Source organism: Sturnus vulgaris, chromosome W (assembly GCF_052056855.1).
Source record: "Sturnus vulgaris isolate bStuVul1 chromosome W, bStuVul1.hap1, whole genome shotgun sequence".
Classification (NCBI taxonomy): Eukaryota; Metazoa; Chordata; class Aves; order Passeriformes; family Sturnidae; genus Sturnus; species Sturnus vulgaris.
The window spans coordinates 44,503,902-44,531,074 of NC_142282.1; the positions used below are offsets into that span (position 1 = coordinate 44,503,902).

The 27,173-nt window shown below is 46.3% G+C and overlaps 3 long non-coding RNA genes across 5 annotated transcripts; 2 read left to right on the forward strand and 1 right to left on the reverse strand.

The window, feature by feature from the left end:
* Window positions 1-10,367: 10,367 nt before the first annotated feature.
* On the forward strand, window positions 10,368-13,101 carry LOC148220220 (uncharacterized). Of its 2 annotated transcripts, XR_015798854.1 has the most exons (4): window positions 10,368-10,774; window positions 11,017-11,145; window positions 11,285-11,415; window positions 11,585-13,101. It is a non-coding gene; the product is annotated as an uncharacterized LOC148220220 (long non-coding RNA). The 2 variants fall into 2 exon arrangements; XR_015798853.1 differs by lacking the exon at window positions 11,585-13,101 and having other exon boundaries at window positions 10,375-10,774; window positions 11,285-11,550.
* Window positions 12,684-21,601, reverse strand: LOC148220221 (uncharacterized). Its single transcript, XR_015798857.1, has 2 exons — window positions 21,303-21,601; window positions 12,684-17,963 (listed from the first exon to the last, which is right to left on the reverse strand). It is a non-coding gene; the product is annotated as an uncharacterized LOC148220221 (long non-coding RNA).
* On the forward strand, window positions 20,393-26,397 carry LOC148220222 (uncharacterized). 2 transcript variants are annotated; one of them, XR_015798856.1, is made up of 2 exons: window positions 20,393-20,514; window positions 24,905-26,397. It is a non-coding gene; the product is annotated as an uncharacterized LOC148220222 (long non-coding RNA). The 2 variants fall into 2 exon arrangements; XR_015798855.1 differs by lacking the exon at window positions 20,393-20,514 and adding an exon at window positions 20,538-23,681.
* The last annotated feature ends 776 nt before the right edge of the window (window positions 26,398-27,173 follow it).

Genomic DNA, 27,173 nt, shown 5'->3' on the forward strand with positions numbered 1-27,173 from the left:
TTTGCTGACCAGAGATGGCATAATTCTAAGCCTTCTTTCTTTTGTAAGGAAAATGATGGCAAAATATGATTTGCTATTTAACTAATTGGAGCAAAGAACAGTACAACAAAAACTCTGGATTATGTAAATTTCGAGTTCAGAGTGAAAAATAGTAAACATTAATTAATTATGGCGAATTTGACAACGTGTTTTAAGATGCCTTTACCTGATACATACTATATCCTAATAAAACAATTAATGAGAGATCATATTAATGGTGTTGAAACAAAATTAATAAATAAGAATTAAGCTATATTTTAAAAATAGGTCGCACCACAGTAAAAATGTCTTTGATGCTTTAGGATAAACAGTCTCCCACAATATATGTTGTAAAAATCCTATATTTTGTTCAGAAGCATAACATGATCTTTGATTTTGTATCGATTTTGGTGTTGCATAAAATGATTAACATAATAAATAGAAGCAGCTGAGTCGGACTAAGTAGAAACCTACTAGTATTTAAATTATCAAAATAAAATCCATCAAATAATGTTTTCCATTCTAATGAGCATGGAAATGTTTCTCTTCTAATTTACTTATTTTTAAAAAAGACATTAAAACATGTTAGAACTGATTTTCTTTCAAATCAGAGAAGTTATTATTAGAACAATTGTCTGCATATTTTTTTCTATAACATGCCATTACTTCAAGCACATAAATACAGACTTAGGTCTGGAAATTGAAATTTTTATTTTTTTACACTGTCTATAAACATTGCTATGAGATTACATGTACTCACTTTCTTGTATGGACTATCCATTATCTGGTGTCTACTTCTTTCAGAATGTGTTCACACTCAGATTTAATCTTCTTAAAGCAGTTACTAGATATACAATATCGTCAACATGCATACAAATATACATGAAAACTACATTTGACCTTCAGAAATCAGCTAAGCCCTCTGGGCAAGTAAGTTCCAGTGATGTTAGGCATGAGTTGCTGTTGAGCTCAAACAATTCAAGTGGAGAAAAATAGTGGATTATGAAGTAGGGAATAATAGCCACATTTATTTATTAAATTTATTTCAAAGGGGTTGAGTTTGACCCAGTTGATCAGGTTATAAGGATGTGTAGCTATTGATATAAAAATGCAGTTTTTAAGCCCATCTCTTGTTAACCATACAGACTTATATGTGAAAGCAAGATATTCAGTAGAGTTTTCACAGGAATTTAAGAGGGAGACACACAGTACTGGATTTAAAATTATTTACTCCCAAAATACATTAGATTTTATAGTACCAATCACTTGGCAAGACAACTTCTTCTAAAAGGTATATTTCATACAACTGCAACTGCTGAATTAAAAAATAGAGATAAAACATTTAAAATACTTTTAATTATTCTGGCAAGGTGTAATACTTTAATTCTATTTTTCCATCTTTTCTCTAATGACTTTATCTCCTCAGAACTCTATGTGCAAATAGTATACCTGCATTTGTGAGCAGAAAGCAGGTCACTGAAAATTATCTGGCCAAGCAATGAAAGTACCAAAGCCAGAATCAGTCCTCAGTCAATACATGCCTTGCCATAGGAGAGATGTCTATAAAACACCATATTGTAGAATTCCTCTTGAAAAACACCCACCATAATTTGTCTTCTTAACAAGATTAAATTGCTTGAAATTCATGATAACTGCGAGATATATTATTTTTGTGTTAGTTGCTTGAATAATTTAAGAAAGACTTCCACCACTTAATTCAATCTTGCACAAAACTTTCATTAGGTCAGAAGGTGCTTTTCCAAGGGAAGAACTGAATAGTGTAATAAACCAAGATAGAAAGTTTGATGTGTTCTTTGGAAGTTTTTGAAAGTTTGAACGTGATGCCATTATAAAAATGTATTTAAGTACTAAAATAAGAGCTTCTGAACATGCCTTGACTGTACATGATTGGCTTTCTAAAACCCTGCAAAATTAGGCAAGATTCTGTTTCCACTGAAGTAAAATACAAAATCCTATTCTTTTCCATTATAGTAAGAAGGGCCCTTAAATTACTTTTGTTTACACACACACAATTTGGATTTCATTTGTGTATCTCTTCAAGGCACACCTGAAAACCAGGGCTCTGATATGCATATTGATTCATGCAGGATCTCTACATCAGAAAAGACATTATGATATAGATATATTTATATTTTCTGTATAAATGAAGTAGGAGAGTAGTGAGCTTAACTAGCTTCAAAAATGAACGAGTTTTTCCAATGTCCTGGGGTACAATGCAAAAATGTGTATTCTATCACCATCTGTTAAAATGTGGGAGGGGTGGTGATCCTTATCTCTGTGGGAGATATCCTCTGCTGATGTGCCATCTGATAAGATGGGGGGATGATCATCGTTATCTATTCACAACCCATCCCTCCTCCAGAAGATATATTCTGTTAATGGGCCATTAAGTCCTATTGTGTGACTGATAAGATTACATCACCCCATTGGGAGATGCCCCAACCAGGGGCAGGAGCCAAGCCTTTCCTACCTAGATAAAAAACTGGGGTTTGGGACCCGAGGGCAGACCTTTCTACTGGATCCCAGAGGAAAGTCGGACCTTTTTCCACATCATCGCTGGATCTTCGGAGGAAAACTGCACCTTCTACAGGAGCACTGCTTCAACAGAACCACATCTGTCATCCAGGAGGACTGCAGCCACCATTTATACGGACTGCTACCAACACCCTGACTGACAGGGTGTCAGGTTGTATTTCTGACTGTGTTGGTGGTTGTTTCTTTTATATTATTGCATGTATTTTATTTTTTTCTCTTTTCTCCTATTAAATTGTATTACTGACTTGGAGTCTCGCACTGGTTTTACTTTCAAACCAACACATTAATTGGCGCCCAACGTGGGGCACGAAGGGTGCTGAGGAAAGTCAGTATTACAATTTTGTTTTCACCATGATTCTCAACATGCTTACATGGGTTTTATATCTTGCTCTCTATATTTTTCCACACATGGGGAACTATCTGCCAGCTGTAATGCTCCTGTGTAGACCAGGATATGGTATAAAAATTGCTTTACTGGCCTATTATGTCTACTGCATGATAACCTCTGAGGCAATGAACATAATCCGGAATATATACTCGACTTTGTTTGCTTGTCCTAGTCTAGGTTGCTACATCCGGGGTTTTAACAATCACACCCAGCCCTTGGGGGGAGGGGTAAAGGATGATTTTTTCCAATCTTTCCGGCCTGATACAGTAGTTTTTGGAAATGTTGAGTTCCCGCTGGATGCTAAGGACAGCACAATATTGTTGTTAGTTCTGCTTTGTCTCCTCTGCACAGCCTTTACAGCCTACAACATGCTTAGAAACAGAACACTACATGGCGTATTGATGCGTATTCTTGAGGAAGAGGAAAAAAGAAACAAATCAACTTCGTCCACGACTGCACAGAATGTCACAAAGAGGAGAAGAACCAAACAAAAAGCAACAGTGCCCGTGTCTATGCAGACTGCCACAAAGGAGGAAAAAGCCAAAAGCGAAGCAACAGTGTCCGTGTCTACGCAGACTGCCACAGAGGAGGAAAAAGCCAAAAGCAAAGCAACGGTGTCCGTGTCTATGCAGTCTGCCACAGAGGAGAAAAAAGCCAGAAGCACCATCAGCATCTCCACACAAACCATCACTGAGCCAGAACAGCCTAGACCAGTAGCAGTTGCGCCCGTTCAGAAGAAGAAATCAAAGAGCAAATCAGTTCGCATAGTGACTGACGAGGACGTGGCAGGACCTTCGCACCCAGCAGAAGTGACAGAGCCAGAGATCATCACTCCCTCTCTATCCCTGGGTGAGCTGCGTGACCTGCGGAGGGAATTCACCCGCCAGACAAATGAGTCCATCTTGACCTGGCTGCTCCGCATCTGGGACGCTGCAGCCAATGACACCATTCTGGATGGATGTGAGGCCAGGCAACTGGGATCTCTGTCCCGGGATATGGTCATTGACCAGGGGATTGGGAGAACCCAAGAAACTCTCAGCCTCTGGCGGCGACTGCTGACAAGTGTGAAGGACAGATACCTTTGTAAAGAAGATCTTCAGGTGCACCAAGGAAAATGGAGCACAATAGAACAAGGTATCCGATGCCTGAGGGAATTGGCCGTGCTGGAGATCATTTTCTCAGAAGATGAGAGATTTCCTAAGAGCCCAGACTGTGTCCGGTGCACGTCACAGATGTGGTTGAGATTTGCACGACTTGGACCAGAGATGTATTCCCGTTACCTGGCAACGCTGCAGTGGAGGGAAGGTGAGGACATGGTAGGCGTCTTGGCCAATAAACTAAGAATTTATGAGGACACTGTCACAGCCCCATTTCGTACCCATGTCTCATCCGTGGAAACACGGCTGGTGGAGCAAGTCCGAAGCCTGATTGAAGAGGGCCATCAGAAACTAAAAAAAGAACTTAAGGAAAACAACTACCAGATCTCTCCTGAACCAACAAGAGTTTCTGCCATTAGGAGCCGGCGTTCCTCAGGCAGGGAGAGAGGACACACTCCACGAGGTAACCTCTGGTTTTTCCTTCAGGAGCATGGAGAAGACATGAGGAAGTGGGATGGAAAACCCACCTCCTCCTTAGCAGCCCGGGTACGGGAGCTGAAAAGCGGGACACCTACCCCAAGAAGTTCATCTAGAGTCAATGCTGCTCCAGTCTCTCGTGTACAGAACTCCAGACAGTATCAGAATGATGATATGACTGATCCTCTTGAAGGAACCTCAAGAACCTATTTACAGGGAGAGAGCAACGTGTACCAGGATCAGGAATAGAGGAGCCCTGCCTCTAGCCAGGTAGAGGAGAGGGATAATCGGATCTATTGGACTGTGTGGATCCGATGGCCTGGCACATCCGACCCACAAAAACATAAGGCTTTGGTTGACACCGGCGCCCAGTGTACTCTGATGCCATCAAAGTATGTAGGAGAAGAATCCATCTCTATTTCTGGGGTAACAGGAGGATCCCAGCAGCTGACTGTAGTGGAGGCCGAAGTGAGTTTAACTGGGAACAGGTGGCAGAAACACCCCATCGTGACTGGCCCAGAGGCCCCATGCATCCTTGGCATAGACTGTCTTAGAAATGGATACTTCAAAGACCCAAAAGGATATCGCTGGGCTTTCGGGATAGCTGCTGTAGAGACAGACGGCATTAGAAAACTGAGCACCTTGCCTGGTCTTGCAGATGACCCCTCTGCTGTGGGACTACTGAGAGTTGAAGAGCAACGGGTACCAATCGCCAGAACAACAGTACACCGCCGGCAATACCGTACTGACAGAGACTCAGTGATTCCCATCCATGAAATGATCCGTAAACTGGAGAGCCAAGGGGTGGTCAGCAAAACCCACTCACCCTTCAACAGCCCCATCTGGCCTGTGCGTAAATCAGAAGGAGAATGGAGATTGACCGTAGACTATCGTGCATTGAATGAGGTGACTCCACCGCTGAGCGCTGCTGTGCCGGACATGCTGGAACTGCAGTACGAGCTGGAGTCCAAGGCAGCAAAGTGGTATGCCACTATCGATATCGCCAATGCATTTTTCTCCATTCCTCTGGCAGCAGAATGCAGGCCTCAGTTTGCTTTCACCTGGAGGGGTGTGCAGTACACCTGGAATCGTCTGCCCCAGGGGTGGAAGCACAGTCCCACCATCTGTCATGGGCTGATCCAGGCTGCACTGGAGAAGGGTGAGGCCCCCGAACATCTACAGTATATCGATGACATCATTGTATGGGGCAGCACAGCAGGGGAAGTCTTCGAGAAAGGAGAGAAGATTATCCAGATTCTGCTGAAAGCTGGTTTTGCCATTAAGCGAAGTAAAGTTAAGGGACCAGCTCAGGAAATTCAGTTTCTAGGAGTCAAGTGGCAAGATGGACGTCGTCAGATCCCAACAGAGGTAATTAATAAGATCACTGCTATGTCTCCACCTACCAACAAGAAGGAAACACAAGCCTTCCTAGGTGCCATAGGCTTTTGGAGAATGCACATTCCTGAGTACAGTCAGATTGTGAGCCCTCTCTACCTGGTTACCCGCAAGAAGAACGATTTCCACTGGGGCCCTGAGCAGCAGCAAGCCTTCGCCCAGATCAAGCAGGAGATTGCTCATGCAGTAGCCCTTGGCCCAGTCAGGACGGGACCAGATGTGAAGAACGTGCTCTACTCTGCAGCCGGGAACCATGGTTTGTCTTGGAGCCTGTGGCAGAAGGTGCCTGGTGAGACTCGGGGTCGACCACTGGGATTCTGGAGCAGAAGCTACAAAGGATCTGAAGCCAACTACACTCCCACAGAGAAGGAGATCTTGGCCGCCTATGAAGGAGTTCAAGCTGCCTCAGAGGTGATTGGCACAGAAACACAACTCCTCCTGGCACCCCGACTACCAGTGCTGGGCTGGATGTTCAAGGGAAAGGTGCCTTCCACACATCACGCCACTGACACCACATGGAGCAAGTGGATTGCCCTCATCACTCAGCGCGCCCGTATTGGGAATCCAAATCGCCCTGGGATTCTGGAAATAATTACAAACTGGCCTGAAGGTGAGACTTTTGGATTGTCTTCTGAAGAAGAAGAGGAACAAGTGGCACGTGCTGAGGAAGCCCCACCATATAATGAGCTACCGGAGGCTGAAAGACGATATGCCCTCTTCACTGATGGTTCCTGCCGAATTGTAGGCACTAACCGGAAATGGAAAGCTGCAGTATGGAGCCCCACACGACAATTTGCACAAGCTACCGAGGGACAAGGTGGATCGAGTCAGGTCGCAGAGCTAAAAGCCGTCCAGTTGGCTTTGGATATTGCTGAACGAGAGAAGTGGCCAAGGCTCTATCTCTACACTGACTCATGGATGGTAGCTAATGCTCTGTGGGGTTGGCTGGATCGCTGGAAAAAGGCCAACTGGCAACGCAGAGGGAAACCCATATGGGCAGCTGAGATTTGGCAGGACATTGCTGCCCGAATAGAGAAACTGACCATAAAGGTTCGACACGTGGATGCACATGTACCCAAAAGCCGGGCTAATGAAGAACATCACAACAACGAGCAGGTGGACCGAGCTGCCAAAGTGAAAGTATCACAGGTGGATCTAGACTGGCAGCACAAGGGAGAATCATTCCTAGCTCGTTGGGCCCATGATGCCTCTGGTCATCAGGGGAGAGATGCGACGTACCGATGGGCCCGTGACCGAGGGGTGGACCTTACCATGGACAGTATCTCACAGGTCATCCACGACTGCGAGACCTGTGCCGCAATCAAACAGGCCAAGCGGGTAAAGCCTCTGTGGTATGGTGGACGATGGTCAAAGTACAGGTATGGGGAAGCCTGGCAAATTGACTACATCACCCTTCCCCAAACCCGCCAGGGCAAACGCTACGTACTGACCATGGTGGAAGCAACCACAGGATGGTTAGAGACCTACCCTGTGCCTCATGCCACTGCCCGGAACACCATCTTGGGCCTAGAAAAACAAGTCCTTTGGAGGCATGGTACCCCTGAGAGAATTGAATCAGACAACGGAACCCATTTCAAGAACGGTCTTATCAACACGTGGGCCAAAGAACATGGCATTGAATGGATATATCATATTCCTTACCATGCGCCAGCTGCCGGGAAAGTTGAACGGTGTAATGGACTCCTTAAGACTACTTTGAAAGCACTTGGTGGTGGAACCTTCAGAAATTGGGAAATGAACTTGGCCAAAGCCACCTGGATGGTTAACACTCGAGGGTCCATCAATCGAGCCGGTCCTGCCCACTCTGAACCCCTGCACACAGTGGATGGGGACAAGGTCCCAGTGGTACACATGAAAGGTATTTTAGGAAAGACTGTTTGGATTAATCCCACCACAGGCAAAGGCAAACCAATCCGTGGGATTGTTTTTGCTCAAGGACCTGGTTACACTTGGTGGGTAATGCAGAAAGATGGGGAAACCCGTTGTGTACCGCAAAGAGACCTAATTTTTAGTGAGAACTGTATGTAAGGTTTCATTTTGTATTATATATCTGTAAGAGGGTATTGGTTTGGGTGTGATGTAGATGGTAATAGAATAAGGGGTGGATTATGTCCTGGGGTACAATGCAAAAATGTGTATTCTATCACCATCTGTTAAAATGTGGGAGGGGTGGTGATCCTTATCTCTGTGGGAGATATCCTCTGCTGATGTGCCATCTGATAAGATGGGGGGATGATCATCGTTATCTATTCACAACCCATCCCTCCTCCAGAAGATATATTCTGTTAATGGGCCATTAAGTCCTATTGTGTGACTGATAAGATTACATCACCCCATTGGGAGATGCCCCAACCAGGGGCAGGAGCCAAGCCTTTCCTACCTAGATAAAAAACTGGGGTTTGGGACCCGAGGGCAGACCTTTCTACTGGATCCCAGAGGAAAGTCGGACCTTTTTCCACATCATCGCTGGATCTTCGGAGGAAAACTGCACCTTCTACAGGAGCACTGCTTCAACAGAACCACATCTGTCATCCAGGAGGACTGCAGCCACCATTTATACGGACTGCTACCAACACCCTGACTGACAGGGTGTCAGGTTGTATTTCTGACTGTGTTGGTGGTTGTTTCTTTTATATTATTGCATGTATTTTATTTTTTTCTCTTTTCTCCTATTAAATTGTATTACTGACTTGGAGTCTCGCACTGGTTTTACTTTCAAACCAACACATCCAATTAAAATGGTATCAATAAATTCCTTCTAAGAAAAAATATTATAAGTATCAAATAATTCTTTAATGAACTTCATTAGTGTCCTATTTTAGCCAAGATTATTATTCTTACAGGAGGAAAATTAATAATTGTATGAATTGACAAAATTGGGATGAGTTTGTTTTGGGGGGGTTGTTTGTTTTTTGGGGGTGATGGCACTCTAGAAACATTTAAAAGGGATTATTTCTCCCAAGTGGTGCAGAAATGACAAGAGCAATTTTCGAAAGATAGTCCACTATTTTTCTGCATTTTTTTTTCTTCCCCAAATGATCAACTAGACTTATTGAACATCGAAGGAATCTATTTTTATCTTAAACAGATTTAAAGCCTTCTGATGTATCAAACTTGGACCTGAGGGAAATAATCCACCTGGAGGATGTAATTAAATATTTGGAGGATTGAGTCTGCAAACCCAAATTTAGATGTCATATGAAACTGCAGGAATTTCATGTGCCTCTATAGATCTACAGATACCCATATAATGTATAATATGCAATATAGTATGCTTATAATCTCTATTATTACATATTATTAAACACAGATGCTATCATACAAGCATGAACATATATAACAAAAACAGAGCACCTGGATTATAAAATGCAAAGCTATATTGAGAAAGGACTCCAGACACTTCCTCGTGGAAGTTCCTGCTCAGTAAAGAAAGTCATACATTCTGCATTGTGAGCTTCTCTTGAGATACACTGTATCAGAAGTCAGAACTTGCTTATTTCTTCCTGGTCCAAGAAAAGGCTCTTTTTCTCGCACACAGGTTCCTAAGCATCTCTGATGGGAAGGACTGCAAAATACACTGCTGAAAATGAGGTGCATAAGTTCCAGGGGCTAGTACCATTTGGTTCATTTGGTAAGAGCTTGGAGTGGCAAATACAGGAGACAGTGTCATCCGGTGCAAACATTTGTGCAAGGAGCATCCAACTTCTTTTGCACTTGGCTTTCACATGGATGTATTGAGTCTGTGAGGCAGATCTTCTGAAACAGAGAAAAGATTATTTAACCAAGCTGCCCGTGCACGTGCAGTGCATCCATCTCCATATATACACGCTGCAAAGAGCTTATTAGGTGTTATTGTCAAACTGTTTATACCTCTGTCTCACTGCCTCCAAGACTGAGAGGCAGAGGTATCAGTAAGGCTTAGCTTTGGAATCTTTAGCAGCGTGAAATTAATAACAAGCAAGCAAGTAAGCGAGAGAGAGAGAGAGCAAAGAAAGAAAGAAAGAGAAGCAAGCACTTTTAAAAGTTGGGTTAACGCTGCTTTTTAAATTCTTGCCCAAGAGTGTAACTGTCTGATTTTGAGTTCCCAAGACAAAAATCAGTGTTTGACCCGTCTAAACATGTCTCTTTCTTTGTGGCAGTTAAATAATTATCTGCTCAGACAGGGAATTTCAATTTATTAAAACTTCACATTTCAATTCCATTAAATGCCAGCCAGATCCTGAAGAAGTGATCAATGCACTTATTAAAGAGAGGAAAAAAATAAAAAAACAGTCAAACCAATCAGACCTCTCTCTTAGATGACAGTCAAAACCAGCCCTGTACCTGGCTGCCGAGAAGGGCAGGAGACAAGCAACACGACTGACTTTATGGGAAGCGGGCTTGCAGTCACAGAGCTGGGGGAAGAGGCGGAGGGAAGGCGAAGAGACGCAGGGATCTGAGCACGCCGCACGCTCTGCGGGGCCACCCGGTGGGACAGGGTGGGGGCCTTCCTCTCCCCGACTCTCCAAGCTCAGTTGTGAGCCTGCCCCGTACTGAGCCTCTTCTCTGACCTCGAAGTACAAACCGTTCCCGAAAAGGTTAAATTCCTGATCGTCACGAAATTACTTGCTCGGGTTTGGGAGGCGGCACCACGCTGAGGCTGTCATTACCGCTTCCTCTACTCACACGGCCCCTACGAGCAGGAGAGCTTGCTCCCGGAGCAACGTTAAGACGCTTTTTTGGACAGCTGTCTGAGTCTCTGAGAACAAACGGATTAAACCTCTCACCGAAGTCCCCAAGAGCTCAGGAATACTGCACACACAGGCACCCACTGCATCACAACGTACGTACGCACGCACTCGGAGAAACTGCCTCTCCGCTGGCCCGGCCTGCCCCTGGAGTCCCTTGGCGGGCCCTGGACACCGTGCCGGGCCGCGGGGACTCTGCCAGCCGTGAATAGTTCTAAGGCTGGGAGGGGCGATTCCCCCTTTCCAGGGTCGGGGTCCGGGCCGGTCTCCCTCGCCGCGGCCCTGAGGAGACGTAGGCAAGCCCCGATCACTCAGGTCCGCCCCTCCCACTTCGCAGGGTGTGGCGGGCTGTAGCAAGTGGTGTATGCTGAAATGAGAGCGCACCGGGACCTAGCTCAATTAAGCTACACGAATCCAAGAACAGTCGCAGCCTCAGTTACAGGCATTCTAGTTTGAGCGAGAAGCGGTGAGCGCGCGGAATGGAAAGGGGAGGGGGGAGGTGGAATGTGGGGGAAAGGCGAACTGCAGTGCGGCGCTGCTGCCCCCTGGCGGAGCTGGGCAGTGCCGTGTTGGGCGGGATCTACTCAGCACCTGCGAATCCTCAGGGCTGACTGCGTCCTATCGGCGCTCCGGGCAAAGGATTAAGCAACGTGCGGAGCCCCGCGCAGAGCAGCTCAAGCAGTGCAACACCCGCAGAGAAGCGCGGGATAGCCCTCAGCCCCCAAAATCAGGCAAAGTAATTTCTGCCCTAAAATGCCGGCCTGAACCCTGCGGCGCGGGGGGTGTTGCTGAGGGCAGGAGCAGCCTTTGGCCTTCGTCCTCAGCCTTCACCTACAGGCTGTCCCGGGTCAGTGCAGCAGCGCGGCAGGGCACGAAAGGGGACACGGCCACTCTGCCTTTTGCAGAGGGGAGCCGAGGCCCCGACGCTGCTTCTTCGTGGGGCCGAGAGGCGCCTAGTGGCTGCCGGGGCGTTCCGGGACCTAGATGGGACCAGCGAAATGGCTTCCAAGAAGAAACCAAGAAACCATAGGAGACTGGTATTAATGGTTCTTTGAATACGTAAACATAGAGGCATCCCCGCTCCCTCCCTCCCCCTCCCCCCGCCTCGTTTTTATTCATATTGTTTCACAAAGATAGGTTGCGGGACAAAATAAAAAACTACTCATTCGTTTAAAGCTAAGTCTAGTTACTGGCTTTGTAAATGTCAAACTTTGTACAAATAGCCCAGATTTACATCTTTTTTTACTCGCTGTTTTAAGTGTTGGAACGTCGTAAGAAATAAAGACAGCAAGAAGTGGAATAGATAAAAAAAAAGGGCAGAGGGGGAAAAAAGGAACAAAAACAACAAAACAGAAAGCAAAAAAGAACAGAAACAACAAAAAACACTCAGCATTATTCATATTCTATGGGGAAAACCAGATCGAAATAAGTGCAAAACGTTAAGTAAAGGAGGCATTTTGGTTCTCAAGAGTTGCCAGAAACTTCAGAAAAACATCAAGAAATGTAAAAATAAGAACGAGACAGGGGGCATAAAACATGTTCAAGTACTTCCCACAGATGAGGTTCACACAAATCCTACAGTCTTGCTGGCGCAGCAAGGATTTAAAACTAAGAAGTATAAAAAGGGAAAAAACTTGGAAGTCATGCTATCAACATCCCTCAGCTGACTGCTAACATAAGGACTTCCCTGGAGCAGGGCAGACAGTGTGTGAAGAGGTGTGGCTTGAAGAGCACACCTGCCACATCCTGGCATGGCTGCACTGGAAGCATAGTGGAGCCCTTGGCAACAAAGATTAACCCCATTGGGTAAAAAGGGGGATTTGAGAACTAAGGAATGGGGGGAAAAGCATTTAGAGAGATTCAATACAGGGAAATTAAATCAAGGAGAAAGATATCACTGTCTGGAACCAAACACAGTTGTGCAAAGAATGAAGCAACCGAGAGATATGATGGAAAGAAATGCAGCAAAAGACACGAAACAAAAATGTGAAAAATCTCCCAGAGTGAAGGAAAGGGTAACTTTCTCATTCCTTATTGGTTTTTATTTGTTGGATTTTTATCTTCCGTGCAGTGTAAATAGAGTTTCCATCAGTCGGAGCAGAGATATATCATACGCTCATACTCCTCCCAGGACTCTTGCTGCGGTCCTGGGTGAGGGTGTGGATTTTCTGTACACAGGGAGTCAAGGGGACCACCAGCCACTGCACGTGCAACTGCTGTGCTCTTCGCTGCAAATTCCCGAGCCTTGCCCAGATAGAATTCTGGCTCTCGGTGAGCTCTCAGACCAGCGGGGAAAAGTGACCAGCATATGCAGAGAGGCACAAATCCATAGTTTATTCTATGAAGGCATCCTATCTAGCATATACCAAGGGCTATTGTTTTACAGGGGTTTTTATATCTTTTGAGGGTTTTACAATTTGCACCAATTACCAAGGGAATTCTACTTTCTGACCAATCCCTGAGGGATTTTACATTCAAAGCTGGCCTATGGATACTAAAAGAGAATGAACCACTAATATTGAAAATAGATAAGAGGGTCTTCCAAGGGGGGGGGGGAGCTAAATTCCTTTTGTATTCGTCATTTCACAAACCATTTCTTATCTCTAAGCTATGATTTTCCAAGGAGCTTGTTCTGAGGATGCAGGGAAACTTTCTTCTGTGTTTCCTGCTCCCTCCACAACTCCTCTCTCTGTATTTACTAAAAAGGCGCTTCCAGCTACTTTCTTGAAGCATTGAACAAAGCATACAAACATAACTAATACAATGCCAACTATGATTAAAATCCATACAAGTCCCCATTGTCCAAAAAGGTTGTTGAGCCAGTCTGGGGTGGTTTGTACTTTCAAGTCTTTCACGAGGTCTTTCAGCTTCTGGATGTTTGCCTGGATGGATGTTGAACATGAGGAGAGATTGAAGCAGCACATCCCCTCAAAGTCTTCACAGCCATGTCCGTGGGCGAGCAGCAGGATGTCGATTGAGGCTCAGTTTTGCAGGGATGCGTGTCTCGTGGTTTCTTCATCCTTTAAAAATCACTCAAAGCAGCAGATGTGACATTGCCCTGCTTACTGAGCCAACACCCTAAATGAGTAATTTCACCAAGGGCTTTTGCTGCAGCCACCCATGGAAAAAACAGGGAGACAGCAGCTCTTGTGGGTTTGTTCCAATTGTACAATTTAGGGTCACAACTCTCATCAAATTCAGTGTAACATCTTTTTTAGCGTTTTGATTCACTTTCCTTTTTCCAGTTATGTAATAAGGTAATGTTGGGGGTGAGGGTAGAAAGCTTGCCAAGGCTACAGGGTGCCCCCTGAAGGTGAGAGGGGATTCCAGCCCAAACCCGATCACCACAGATAAGAAACATTCCACGGGGTAACGTTTTAGGGTGGACGGAGGATTCAAAGAGAGCATGAGTGGTGTAATTGCACCAATCTAGATAATTGTAGGCTTTGTTGATGGGTGATATGTCTTTTCTGTATGTGTTTTGAATTTGACTCAATTCAGGCCAATTTTGCTTTGGACTTCTGTAGTAGAATTTGACACAGTATATTGCTTTGGAGGACCCCAGCAAATCTAATTCTTGGGGTTCCTCCGGGGCATTTGGCAGTATTTTTGTCCAATGGTCCCAAGCGTCAACTGGATTTGGTCTCTTACCAGTAGTGCGGAGGAGCTTTGAGTTCTGGACGGGCCATTCCTCTGCTACAAAGGGAATTCCTACCAAACATGTGGAAAGTGGGTTATCAAGGTTGCCCATAGACAGGCACATGTTATCTGGTTTCAATGTCTTTTCTAAAGTTACCCAGACATTTTGTTTGGGTTGTGGACTGATCCAGCTGAAGGCATGCGGCACGGTGAAGAGGATCCAGGCAGCAGTGAGGACAGCATCAATGGAGAAAATTTTCATCTTTGGACAAGGATGGGCATTCTGATAGGGAATATAAGTAAAGTCAGTTATTTTTATGATGGGGGAGAGAGAGAGTTAGGGTTTTCTCCTTCATCGCCTTCCTTTGTCCCTTCCCCCCCTTTTTTTTTCTAGGGATAGGGAAGTGAATACAGGATTAGGGGTTACAGTAAAACAATTGGGGGGGGGGGTTGGAACTAATACTAGGGTGTTTCAGTAGAGGTAGTAACATCTAACTGAAGGTCACTTTGTGGCCAGACTATGTCTAGCTTATGATTTGCCTGAAGCAGCAGAGTGCTGCTTCGTTTTTTGTCTCATCTGCTGTCTTGTGACAGGATGATCTTTTCTTTGAAGTGCAGGTGTTCGGCGACATCTTCTTCTCCAAGCAGCGCTGGTTTGGTTTTGAGGAGGTCTTGTATTTGACTCTGGGGAGCTTTTGTTGTTGTCTGTTGGAGTAGGTTTCACTGTGCCTAGGTATGGTTTTATGTTTTTTCCTGGGAACCATCTTGGTCCAGATGGCAGGGAGACGCAAACGTACTCCCTTCCCCAGGTAATTAATTGGAAAGGTCCGGAAACCTGATGTGTTTCAGGGTCTTTCACCAGCACTGGTGGTTTCTCAGTGAGCTTTGCTTGAGCTGAGTTTGCAAAGTGTCGGAATATTGGGGGGTCAGGTTCTGACTCGGTTCCATTTAGGAAATTGATGACATAGAGAGCTTTGCAGAGTCTTTCCACTGGAGATAAAATTTCTGTGTCTCTTCTCTGCTGGTGAAGGACTCTTTTGATGTTCTGATGAGTTCTCTCTAGGATGGACTGTCCTGTGGAATTTCCAGGAATGGTTTGAATGTGTTCAATTCCCCATTCACCGAGGAACTCTTGAAATTTGTGAGAGATGTAGGCGGGTCCATGATCAGTTTTGATCTTTTTTGGAACTCCCAGAGTGGCAAATGCTAGGAGAAAATGCTTGATAAAGTGAGTGGCTGTTTCTCCGGCATGAGCCAATGCAAAGACTGCTCCAGAAAACATGTCAATGGACACATGCACATACTTAGACTTTCCAAAACGTGGGAAATTGGTGACATCAGACTGCCACAGCTGGCAGCTGTTCAGGCCTCTGGGATTGACTCCCGTGCCCATAGAGGGCACTTGGTAGTTTTGACAGTTTGGGCATGTTGCCACAATGACTTTTGCTTGGGACTTTGGGATTTTAAACATTCTCATGAGAGCAGGTACATTTTGGTGGAAAAATGAATGTGACAGCTTTGCTTGAGCAAAAATGTTGGGGATGTTTGCAGTCTCGAGTGTCATGGCCAGTGAGTCCGCTTTCCTGTTTCCCTCCGTAATAAAACCCGGGAGGTCAGTGTGTGACCTAACATGCATCATATGGTAGGGTAATTTTCTGTTGGAAATGAGGGTTATTAATGTAAAAATCAATTGGTGCAATTTTGGATTTGAGACTTCCTTGAGGAAGGCATGTTCTGCTCTCATAGCAGTACCAGCTACGTAAGCTGAATCTGTGACGAGGTTAAAGGGTTTGTCTTTGAATTTCTCAAAGGCTCTAACAAGGGCTGCCAATTCCGCAATTTGTGATCCCTCCACAATTTGGACATCAGATTCGTAATTGTCAGTTTTGGGGTTTTTCCAAGTCAAGACAGACATGTGAGAGGAACCTGAGTCATCTGTAAAGACAGCTAGAGCATTGAGAGATGATCTACTTTAAACAAGTTTTGGGACCAGATTGAAGGTTGCATTTTGATTAAAAAGTTTGTGTTTTGGTATGCAAATAGAAATTTGGCCTGTATAGCTATCTAGAGCAAATTGAAGATTTTCATTGGTTTGGAGCAGATTTTCCAAATCTCTCGTGGTCAGAGGCAGGTAAATGCATGTGAACTCACACCCTGAAAGAGAGCGGAGGCAGGTTCTGGCCTTTTTTATCAAATGTGCCGTGATATCCTGAAATGTGGTAATTGTCTTTGAGGGCTGATTGCTTGTGAAAATCCATTCAAGGATTAACAACGGGTCTGTGAGTTGAGGGCCCCATTGAAAAATCAGTCCATAGAAGCAAGGAGCCTTTCCTAAAATAACAAACTGAAAAGGCAAATTTGGCTCAAATCTGTATGCTTGACATGAAGACAGGGCTTCCTGAACTTTGATGATGGATTGTCAGGCTTCTGGGGTGAGTGTTCATGGGGAGTCCAGGTCCTCGTTGCCATGGAGGAGGTTGAACAGAGGGGCGAGGTCTTCTGTAGTGAGTCCCAGTAGGGGGCGGATCCAGTTGATGGATCCACACAGGCTGTGGAGGTCTCTTAAAGTCTTCGGGTCATCTCGAATGGAGAGCTGCTGGGGTACAATGGTCCTTTCTCGGATTAAAAGTCCTAGGTATTTCCAGGGGCTGGTGTACTGTACTTTGTCTTCACGGATTTCAAATCCTGCTTTTTCTATGGTTTGAATGGTTGTTTTGACAGCTTTTTCTAAGTAGGTCTGTTCTGATGCACAAACTAGGATGTCGTCCATGTAGTGATTGCTTCTGGGAATTGTTCTCGAACAGGAGAAAGGATGTGTGCCACGTGCCATTGCAAATGGTTGGAGAGTTTTTGAGTCCTTGGGGAAGGAAGAGCCAGTGATATCTTTTGAGAGGAGCTTCTCTGTTGAAAGAGGAGACGGAGAAGGCGAACCATGGTGTGTCTTGGGGATGCAATGGGATGCTGAAAAAGCAATCTTTGATGTCAATGACAACAAGTGTCCAGTCTCGAGGCAGCATCTATGGGGAGGGCAGTCCAGGCTGGAAAGGACCCATGTCTTCAATGATGTTGATTTTGCAAAGGTCATGGAGAAAACTCCACCTGTCTGTTCCAGGTTTTTTCAGGACGAAAACTGGAGAGTTCCATGGGCTAGTAGATTCAACAATGTGACCTTTTGCTAACTATTCTTCAACGAGGGCTTGCAATGTGCGCAGTTTGACCTTTGAAAGGGGCCATTGGCCCTGCCATAAAGGGTCATCCCCATTGGGTTAGGGCATCTCTGCCCCATAGGGTGATGGGGGCTCTTACCACAAATGGTTGGATGGTTGCCAGTTTACCTTCAGGCCCTTCGATGACGACATTGTGTCTGCTTCTCATGGAAACAGCAACTCCCCCAATTCCAGACAGCATGCCTGCTACAGGTTGACGTTCCCAGTGTGGTGGCAATTCCGAGCAGGCAATGACGGTGGCGTCAGCACTGGTGTCTATCATTCCTAGTTTCTGAATTTTTTCCCCGTAGCAGAAAAGGTTGCACTCTAGGATGGGTTTGTTTGGACCCATAATTTGTGTCCACATTATTGAAGGGTTGAGAGGGATCTGTTCCATGTGATTTTTTGGAAGCAGGAAGGCTTGTGCTATAGGTGTTTTCTGTGGAAGAAAAAAGAGAGTGTCCATGTAACACAATTGGACAAAGATTTATTTTCCAGGTGCTACAGTTTGTATTTGAGGTTAAATGGAAAATTGTGGTGGACCATGGAAACTGGATTAAAATGTCCCGAGGACCATCTTGTGGTCCATACTTTCCCGTGGGGATACGATAAAATTTTTCATCTGTAATATTTAAGGACAAAATGGTTACCAATTGGAGCCTGGTTCCCATTGAAATCTCGCCAAATGTTTGGTCTGCCTGGTGTAGTCTGGGATTTTTGAGGATAATGGGGTTTGATGTTCCTTGTATGTCATCATTGGGGCTGGGTGGAAGGCAGCTTTTGGTTTCTTGTCTGCACCCAGTGCTGAAACCAGGCTGCGTTGGAAGTTTTTTGACTCCTGTTGTTGCTTTTGCTGCCTTTGGGGTTTGTGGTGGTTGTTGTGGGGGTTTTGGATGGGTGGGTTGTCAGGGCAGTTTTTTTTTAAATGTCCAAGTTCCCCACAATAAAAACAACGACCATCGTCTTTGGAGACCATCGCTGCAAAGGCTTCAGAAGCTCCATCAGCAATGCCCTTGTCAACTGCTTTGGTCACCGTGTTTTCAGTGGACATGTGGTGTGTGCAGCTTTCCACCATCTGCCTGATGGTGGGATTGGTGTCAATAGGTAAAGCTCTTAAAATCGTTTTGCATTGTCCATTTGCATTGCTTAAAGCAAGTTTTCTCAAAAGTTCCTTTTGTGCTTCTGTGCTCTCAATTTGTTTTTCAAGAGCATCCTTGAGCCTGTCTACAAATTTTATAAAAGTCTCATCTATTCCTTGCTTGCTATTAGAGAAATGCAAGCTAGGAATAGAGTTGTCAGGGGTAAGAAGGAATGAGGTTTTTGCTGCATTAGCAATGTTCTGCAGTGTTTCTTCAGGAATAGAGTTGGTTTGTTCTGAAGGTTTAGAAAAGTCACCTTCTCCAGCTAATTGTTCAACAGTAAAATTCTATCCATTAAGATCTTTTGAATATTTATCAGATAGTATTTTTAATTGTTTTTTCCAATGCCTTTCCCATAACATAAATTAGGCTGGAGATAGAAGGGAATTGGTCCTATTTCTGAGATCATGTGGAACCATCACAAAAGCAGAAAAGAGAGCCTCTAAAAAATTTCTAAAAATGTATGCTGATATACCGTGTTCTTTTGCAGTTTTTGCCAATTCCGTTGTTTCGTGTCAATTGATTGCCATTCTGCTCTGTTTGAGGATCCTCCTCTGCAGCCTCGTTTATAAATCACAGGAAAGGCAGAGATTCTTTGGGCTAATTGCCAGTTACCATCTTGGGTTGCTTGTAACTTTCCATTGGCCCATAAATCTGTTTCTTCTGAATCAGAAGCAGTGGAATCACTGCCGCTGTATTCAGAGGAAGAGTGGCATCTTCTTTGGGCACGACGCTTTTTAAAATGCGGGGGGGGGGGAAAGTTGGAGCAGGGAGGGTTGTGGGGGGAATTGGTCTGAAAGTGCAGAAGCATGTGCTTGGGTGCACTGCACGGTTTGGCCACAGGGTGGCACTGGTGCAAGAGTGATCGCAGTTTTGCCAGCCGTGCACCTTTGCTGTGCCAGGGGCGCTGCACAGGCCATGCAGTTGAAATCCGAGCCGCCCTGGGGGATGGGCGATTGTGGGGCTACCATGCAGGGGGAGTGGCTAGGAAGGTGCAGGACAGTCTGCAGGGGATGGGCCTACATTGGGACAGCACTATCGGGGGGAATAAGGGTTTTGGGGAGAGCGGGGATGTTTGTTGGGGGCGCGGCTGGATTTGTGTACGGAACTGGGACAGGAGAAACAACAGAGAGACCTGCGGGGACCAAGGAAGCGTGAAAAGAAGGCAGTAAAACATTTTCGGGGACAGAAACGGGGACAGGGGAGACCCCGGGGTCTGAAGGATGGAGAAAGCCTCCTGGGGCAGCATTAGGGGACGAGCCGGTGAGGGAAAACGGGTGGTTATGTGAGGAGGTGTTGAGACTCTTTTTTGTAACTTGGGGAGTACCGGAGCCGAACAAAGGAGAGCCTGCATTGCATGGGAGATGTGATAGAGAGGGGTGAGAGACAGTTGGCCAAGGGAACAGGGTCTGGGGAGGGGAAAACTGAGGTGGGAGGGGAGTTTGGTGCTGTGTGAGCTGAGTGGGGATGGGGTTTGGTGGCGGGTGGGTGAGTGACAGCTTGGGGATGTGGAGAACTTGCTGTGTAAAGGGTGGAGTTTGGGAACTGTGTAGCGAAGTTGGTTTCTATGGGAGCGTTATCAGTTGGTGGGGGAAGGGCTGGGGAGAGAGAGACAGCCTAGGGTTCGTGGGGATGTGGGGTACCGAGAGGGGGAAGGGACGGGGGCGTTTGAGCTGGCGCGGAGGGAGAATTTGGAAGCTTAGAGGGGGGAGGGGGAGAGTTTTCAAAGCTAGGGGAATTTGTGGCTGTATGAACAAAGGAGTGGGGGGGGATGGGCAGAGGGGCCGTGGCTGTGTTCCCAGTGGCTGTGGGAGACGCGTTGTGGGGAGGCACAGAGGCAGCTGGGGGAAGGTGAGTTTGTGTGGGCTGGGGGGTGCCTGCGCAGGGTTGCGGGTTTGTTATGGGGTTGGTATCGGGGAGGTCTGTGGGTTGAGGGGGGTGGGGGTTGTTCGGGACGACATGTGGGGTTTGAGAAGGCGGGTATTGGTTTAGAGGCGGAGCGGGGTGAAAAATTGGAGTGGTGGCTATGTGTCTGTGACCTTATCGGTGGGTAGGAATGTCGGTTTCCATGGAGACAGGGCTTTTAGGGGTAGGAAGTGAGGAAGGGGGGGCAGGGATAGGATTAATAATGGGGACTGAGCTCTCGATGGGGTCGGGGAGCACAGCTGTAAGGGAGGCGGGGGATGAAACGGGGAGAGCAGGGGCTATGGCAGTGGGGACGGGGGGCTAGAAAGATTGGAGGAGGGATAGAGAGGGATTTGTGTGTTGTTTGAGGGGATAAGGGACGAACGGGGTGGAGGGAGGATAGGGACAACATTATTTTGGAGTTCTCATCTTGCTCTTATGATATGTTGGAAAAGGGGAATAAAGGCGGTTACGGAAAAATCAGCATTTGCTTGGCATTCATAAATTTTCGTGCCAACCGCATCCCAGAAAGAATCTAAAAGGATAGTTTTGTCATTAAAGTTTGAAAATTGAGTAGAAATTAATTTTATAAATCTTTTTAGAACAGTGTTAGAAAAAGAGCGTTTTGAAAAAGAGAAGTTGTCAGCGGATAAAGCGGTTAAAGAGAAAACAAAAGAAAAAAAAACCAAACCCAAAACAAGACCCTAGGGGGAAGAGAAGCTATTTATACTTACAAAGCTTATCTTTGACGGGTCTTTGTGCTGCTCGTTAGGTGCTAGAAAATTTCAGTCCCGAGGGGGGAGGGGTCTCAGGATTGTTGAAGTTGATCCCACGGAGTTAAGTCTTTTAAAACAAAGACATAGTTGCCGAATTTTTTGTGACACTCAAAAACAGATACAATCAGATCGCTGCCGTTTGCAGAATGTGGGCGGAGTCCAACACTGTTCGAGCGCCACTTGTTGCTGGTGGGGTTTGGGGTTACCCGTGGGACCCTGAGACTGTCTCAGCAGTCCTCAGCGACGGAGTAGGCTCCCCAGCCTTGCCCAAATAGAATTTGGTGCGCCCTCAAACTAGCAGGGTGAAGATATCAGAATATGAAGAAAGGCACAAATCCACAGTTTATTCTATGAGGACATCCAGTCTTGCATATTCAACGGTTGGGGTTTTTCAGGGGTTTTTATATCTTTTGTGGTTTTTACATTTTGCACCAATTACCAAGGGAATTCTACATTCTAACTAATCCCTGAGGGATTTTACATTAAAAACTAGCCTATAGATACTAAAAGAAAATGAACCACTGTTGTAACTCACTAGATGTATTGAAAATGGTAGATTCCGTAACCCCTGCAATGTCCTGTGGTCTGGCCCCTCTCCCCTCTGGCCATGCCTAGTTGTCCGAGATCCAATTTCCCCCCGCCCCCTTACAGACCCTAGAAAAGACCTATGCCCCTGGACCTCGCCCTCTTTTTGCTCCTGGAAGCCCACAAGAAAAAAACCTCAGGTTCTCCCCAGGGGGGAAAGAGCTTCTTTTGTTATCTTTTATTCATGTCCATGTAGTGGATCCCAGAGGCTTCTTCCTAACATCTGAGCAAGTCTGGAACTAGGGTGAAGTCTCAGGGACCGCTACAGTTGGCGCTCAACGTGAAAGGGTCTCTACGGATGTTAAGAGAACCCAACGACCGGCTGTGACTCCCATCTTCGGGATCCGATAAGCCTTTGAGCTCATCAACTACCTTAAACTTCTTTGAGCTGCGTTTTGTGCAGTTCTGAGACTTTATGGACAAATCGGGAGCCTGACAGTAGCCCAGGCAGGTCGGTTCTGGACAGAGACCCACTACAGTTACACAGAAGCCTATGCCTGCAAGATAAAGGGTGACTGTAAGCCTCTGATTGATCCAGGGTGGGTTCCCCGGAACTCCTCGGGGGGGGGTCTCACTGGTGGCATTTGGCCACCAAGAAGCAGCGGAGTGCATGAGAAGCGGTGGCGTGAGCGGGGCAGTGCAGAGACGGGGCTGCGCGCAGGTATGGGGGCCCTGCGCCCAGGCACGGGCAGCAGCTTTGATTGGCTTCAGAGTGGTGGCGGGTGTGTTTCGGCAGCTTTTTGCAATCCCAAAAGCTGACAGGAGCGGCGGAATTATTCTTAAAAACATGTGTTTTTCTGTGTTTTAACTGTGGTTGGGGTAGATATAGTGGCAGATTGTTACTAAATATCATGGGCTCACAACAATCTGCCCTGCAAAAGAGTTTAAGTTCAAAGCTTAGGGAAATTTTAAGTATGGGAGATGTTTTAATCTCTAAGAAAAGATTAGCACATTTTACAAGCTGGCTGTCTGTTGAAAAATCGGACCTTGAATTGCAAGATATAAATTTGATTTCATTTTGGGACGAAATAGGGGATTTATTAACTTTAAAAGTGGAATATGGAGATGCAACAGCCTCTCTATTCCTCCTGATATTCTTACAAATTCGAAAACTTTTAATTCAGACAGAAAACAACAGGCAGCAACAGCAAAGCAGCCTGGATTCACCTTCCCTTTCTCCAAAACCCTATAACCTAGAAATGGAGGGGACCCACGGGTCTCCCCAAGAACCGCAGGGCACCAGGCATAGCTGTAGCTGCTCTGGGCCCAAGTCCTCCCCAGTATCCCGGTTCTGAAGATTTTTCCAAAATTGTCAGCCATTCTTCCTTGTACCCTTCCCTCTCAAATGTTTTCGCTTCAGAGGAGTGTTCGGAAAGTTACAGAGGTGACTTCCCTTCAGGGCAACAGCCACGTGACTAAGCCTGAAGGGGCCCGGGAAAAGATCCAAGATGGTGCTGGCCATGCGGCTTGTCCCCGGGGCACTGTAGAGTGAGTGGTGGGGGTTCCATATGGTGGCGGCCACACGTTTCCTCTGTCATCCCACAATCCCTTCTACCCTCTGGTCCCTGCCCCAAAACCATTCTCCTCCCATAACCCACTCCTGCCCTCGGCTGCCTTGCCCCCTCCCTCCTCCAAGACCCTGCCCTACATGACATCACCCTGCAACCACACCCCCACTTGTTTTAACCCTGGTTCCCACGGCTACCCTTCCCCTTCTCTGGTTTCACATGCCTGCCCTCCAAGCTGCTGCAGGTGGGGATGGGGGTGGGGAGGGATCAGCTCACAGCCCCTGTGGGATAGATGGTGTCCCCGCGGTGGGGGAGGGTGGGCAGCCTGCCAGGCCCGGTGGGGGGGGGGGGTGCCCAGCCCTGGAAGTCAAAACCTGGGAGAAGAATATATACCATCAGCTGCTCCCATGGTTTATCTTGGTAGGAGAAATGGCAAGAGAAGTTATCAGCCTTTGTCCAATCACAATAGAAAGGAAATTTGTAAAGTACAGAGAGAATTTGGTAGAAGCAGTGAAATTTTTAAAGGCATGATGAGAGCCACCTTTAGCTCAAACTAACTAGTTCCAAATGATATCAAGGATCTTTTCCAATGTCTGTTAACTCCCTCAGAATATGATCTATGGGAAAGCCTGTGGAAAAGATCTTTGAAAGTGCTTTTACAAGAGCTTTTACAAAACTCTGATGATGCGAAAGATGCTGATGAATATGACATAACGTATGAACACCTATGTGTGGAAGGGATTGGCATTGCCCGGAGAAACAAACCAGAGTATTATCTAAGTCTGTCCTGGATAAAATATGCAATGTTGCAGAAAAGACTTTTCACCAATTACCAACAGTGGACGCCAAGGGTAGTTATGTTAATATTAAAGAGTTTGCTTCTGAGAATTTCTTAGTTTGTAAATCGTCTTCGTGTGCAAGTGGAAAGGCAGGTGCGTGATCCAGTGGTACAAGCCGAATTGATTAAGGAGATGACTCAGAGGAATGCTAATGAAACCTACCACCGGGTTATCCTTAGCCTTCCCCTCGAGCCAGCACCTAGCTTAGCACAGATGATAGAAGCCTGAGCCAGGAAAGCAGAACTGCTCAGTGGACATGAGAGAAATCCTGGACTGGCACACCCAAAGACCACGGCAGCTGTGACACCAGGAGCAAAGAAGCAACCAATGTCACCAGAGCAGCTGCAGCAAATCATCTGCTTCCAGTGCAAGCAGCCAGGACACTTCGCCAGAGACTGTCCACACAACCAAAAACAGATGAAGATCAACAAAAAAACTAGATCTACAGCACAAATTTATAAATACTGCAGGCTCCACACTGGCAAAAGTCTCTCTCTTAAAAAAAGGGGGAGGATGGAATACAGGGTGTGGGGATGCAGGACAATCAAAATGTCAAATGTTCAATTAACAAGCTTTGGCAGCCATTAGGCCTTTTTAGGCTCGTGACTACCAAAGGTTTTCATTTCAGGTCAGCTGACTGGACAGTCATTACAGTGGACTTACCTAGCAGCTCACAGGACGTGACGTTAAACCACATGAAACTGGACAGTGAGTATTTTGTTACTGGGGACACAAGTCACATATCCCTGGAGATTGAGGTGGCTCCCATGACCATCAAGGGAAGCATAACTGGCTTCATTCTCCTGGAACGCTGTCCTCTACCACCATATTACCTGGTCGAGGGGAAAATCCTCTCCCAGGCCATTCCCATTCCAGCGGAGGTCCCAATAGATGGAAAATCACCTGAAGTCTACTGGGCAGAAGTGGTGGGTGAGGACAAACCTTCTTTGGCATGCAACCTAACCCAGGGATCAGACCACCTCCATGTGGAAGGGGTACTGGACACAGGCGCCGATGTGACTATCATACCCGAGAGGATGTGGATCTCACATTGGGAGTTACAAGCTGTGGCTTGCAAAATCCAAGGTGTAGGAGGTGTAAAACTGGCAAAAATATCAAAAGACATAGTGCAAATTGAAGGCACGGATGGAAAATTGGCTAGCATCGGTCCATTTGTTACAGACTATAAATGCCCTCTATGGGGGAGAGACACCATGTCCCAGTGGGGAGACAAACTGATTATTCCTAAGACTCCCCAGGATTTTTAGAGGCGGCCACTGTAGAGCGCCCTACCCATAAACTAACATGGCTAGATGACACCCCAAAGTGGGAAGCACAGTAGTCGATGAGTAAGGAGAAGATCAAGGCTCTTAAAGAGCTTGTGGAGGAGCAATTGGCCAAAGGCCACATAGAAGAGACAACCAGCCCTTGGAATTTGTAATAAAGAAGCCGGGGAAGGACAAGTGGCAGCTGCTCCACGACTTCCGGGAAATAAACACAGTAATTGAGGACATGGGGTCACTCCAACCTGGAATGCTGTTGGGAGTTGAATTGTTCCCTTTTCTTTCTGTGGAATTTTCCCCATTGTTGCGCTAAGTATTTGTGGCTACACCTTAGTAGCAATACTTTTCTCTCGCAGGGGGGTGGGGGATAGGGGGACACCTGAAAAGGAAAGGTGGGACAGGGGCCTGGGATCTCTCTCGCTCTCGCTTCACTCTTGGAGTGGAAGGAGGACAGCCAGTGCTCCGATCTAGCATCTTCCCCGCCATCCCAGTGCTGAGAGCCACGTTCCCTGCTGTCGAACACCTCTCTGCTCGTCTCCCACTTCATCCTACTACCTCCAGACACTCTGCCGTGCACCACGACCGACACCGTGAGGGGGAAGTTGCTCCTCCATCCCTCTCACACCCGAGCCGCCGCCATCACCCAGATGCCTTCAGCTGCGCGGGACCAGCCCTGCCCCCACCACCGGTAAATGAGTGCAGGGAGAGAGGGCCTGTGGCCAAAAGAGACTGTAACTGAGTTATACTGTTCTGTTTTGCTGACAATTTTTATAGCTGTTGTTGTTTCTGCTGTTTTGCCTTGTTAGATGTCAGTAAATAACTGTTATTCCTAACCCCATATCTTCTGCCTGAAAGCCTCTGATTTGAAACCATAATAATTAGAAGGGAGGGGGTTGCACTCTGCATCTCGGGAAGGGGGTTCTCGCCTTTCCTTAGCAAAATACCTGTCTTTCAAACCGAGACAGATGCCTTCCCCAACCATGCTTCCTCGAGATTGGCAATTGACTGTTCTAGACATTAAGGATTGTTTCTTCCACATTCCCCTACACCCAGAAGATGCCCCGCGGTTTGCCTTATCAGTTCCTACCATCAATCGAGAAGCCCCAATGAAGTGCTACCACTGGAAAATTTTTTTTCAGGGAATGAAATGTAGTCCCTTCATCTGCCAGTTTTATGTGGCCTCATTGCTGTCCCCGGTGCATGCTCAGAGAAGGGAAGCCATCATCTTACACTACATGGATGACGTGCTTGTGTGTGTCCCTCATGACTCTATACTCCAATACACACTTGACCTATTGGTTAAGGTTTTAACCTCTGCTGGATTTCAATTGCAGGAGGACAAAGTCCAAGGTAGCCACCTTGGAAGTACCTGGGCTGGGAAATCACGGCATGGACCATTGTTCCGCAGAAATTTGAAATTAATTGTAATTGAAAAACCTTGGCAGATCTCCATTCCTTCTGTGGATCTTTGAATTGGGTCAGGCCCTGGCTAGGCCTCACTAATGAGGACCTAGAACCTCTCTTCAATTTATTGAAGGGGGAGAGAGAGCTGCTTTCTCCCAGGGAACTGGCCCCAGAGTCAAAGACTGCAATCTAAAAGGTGCAGAAGGCTTT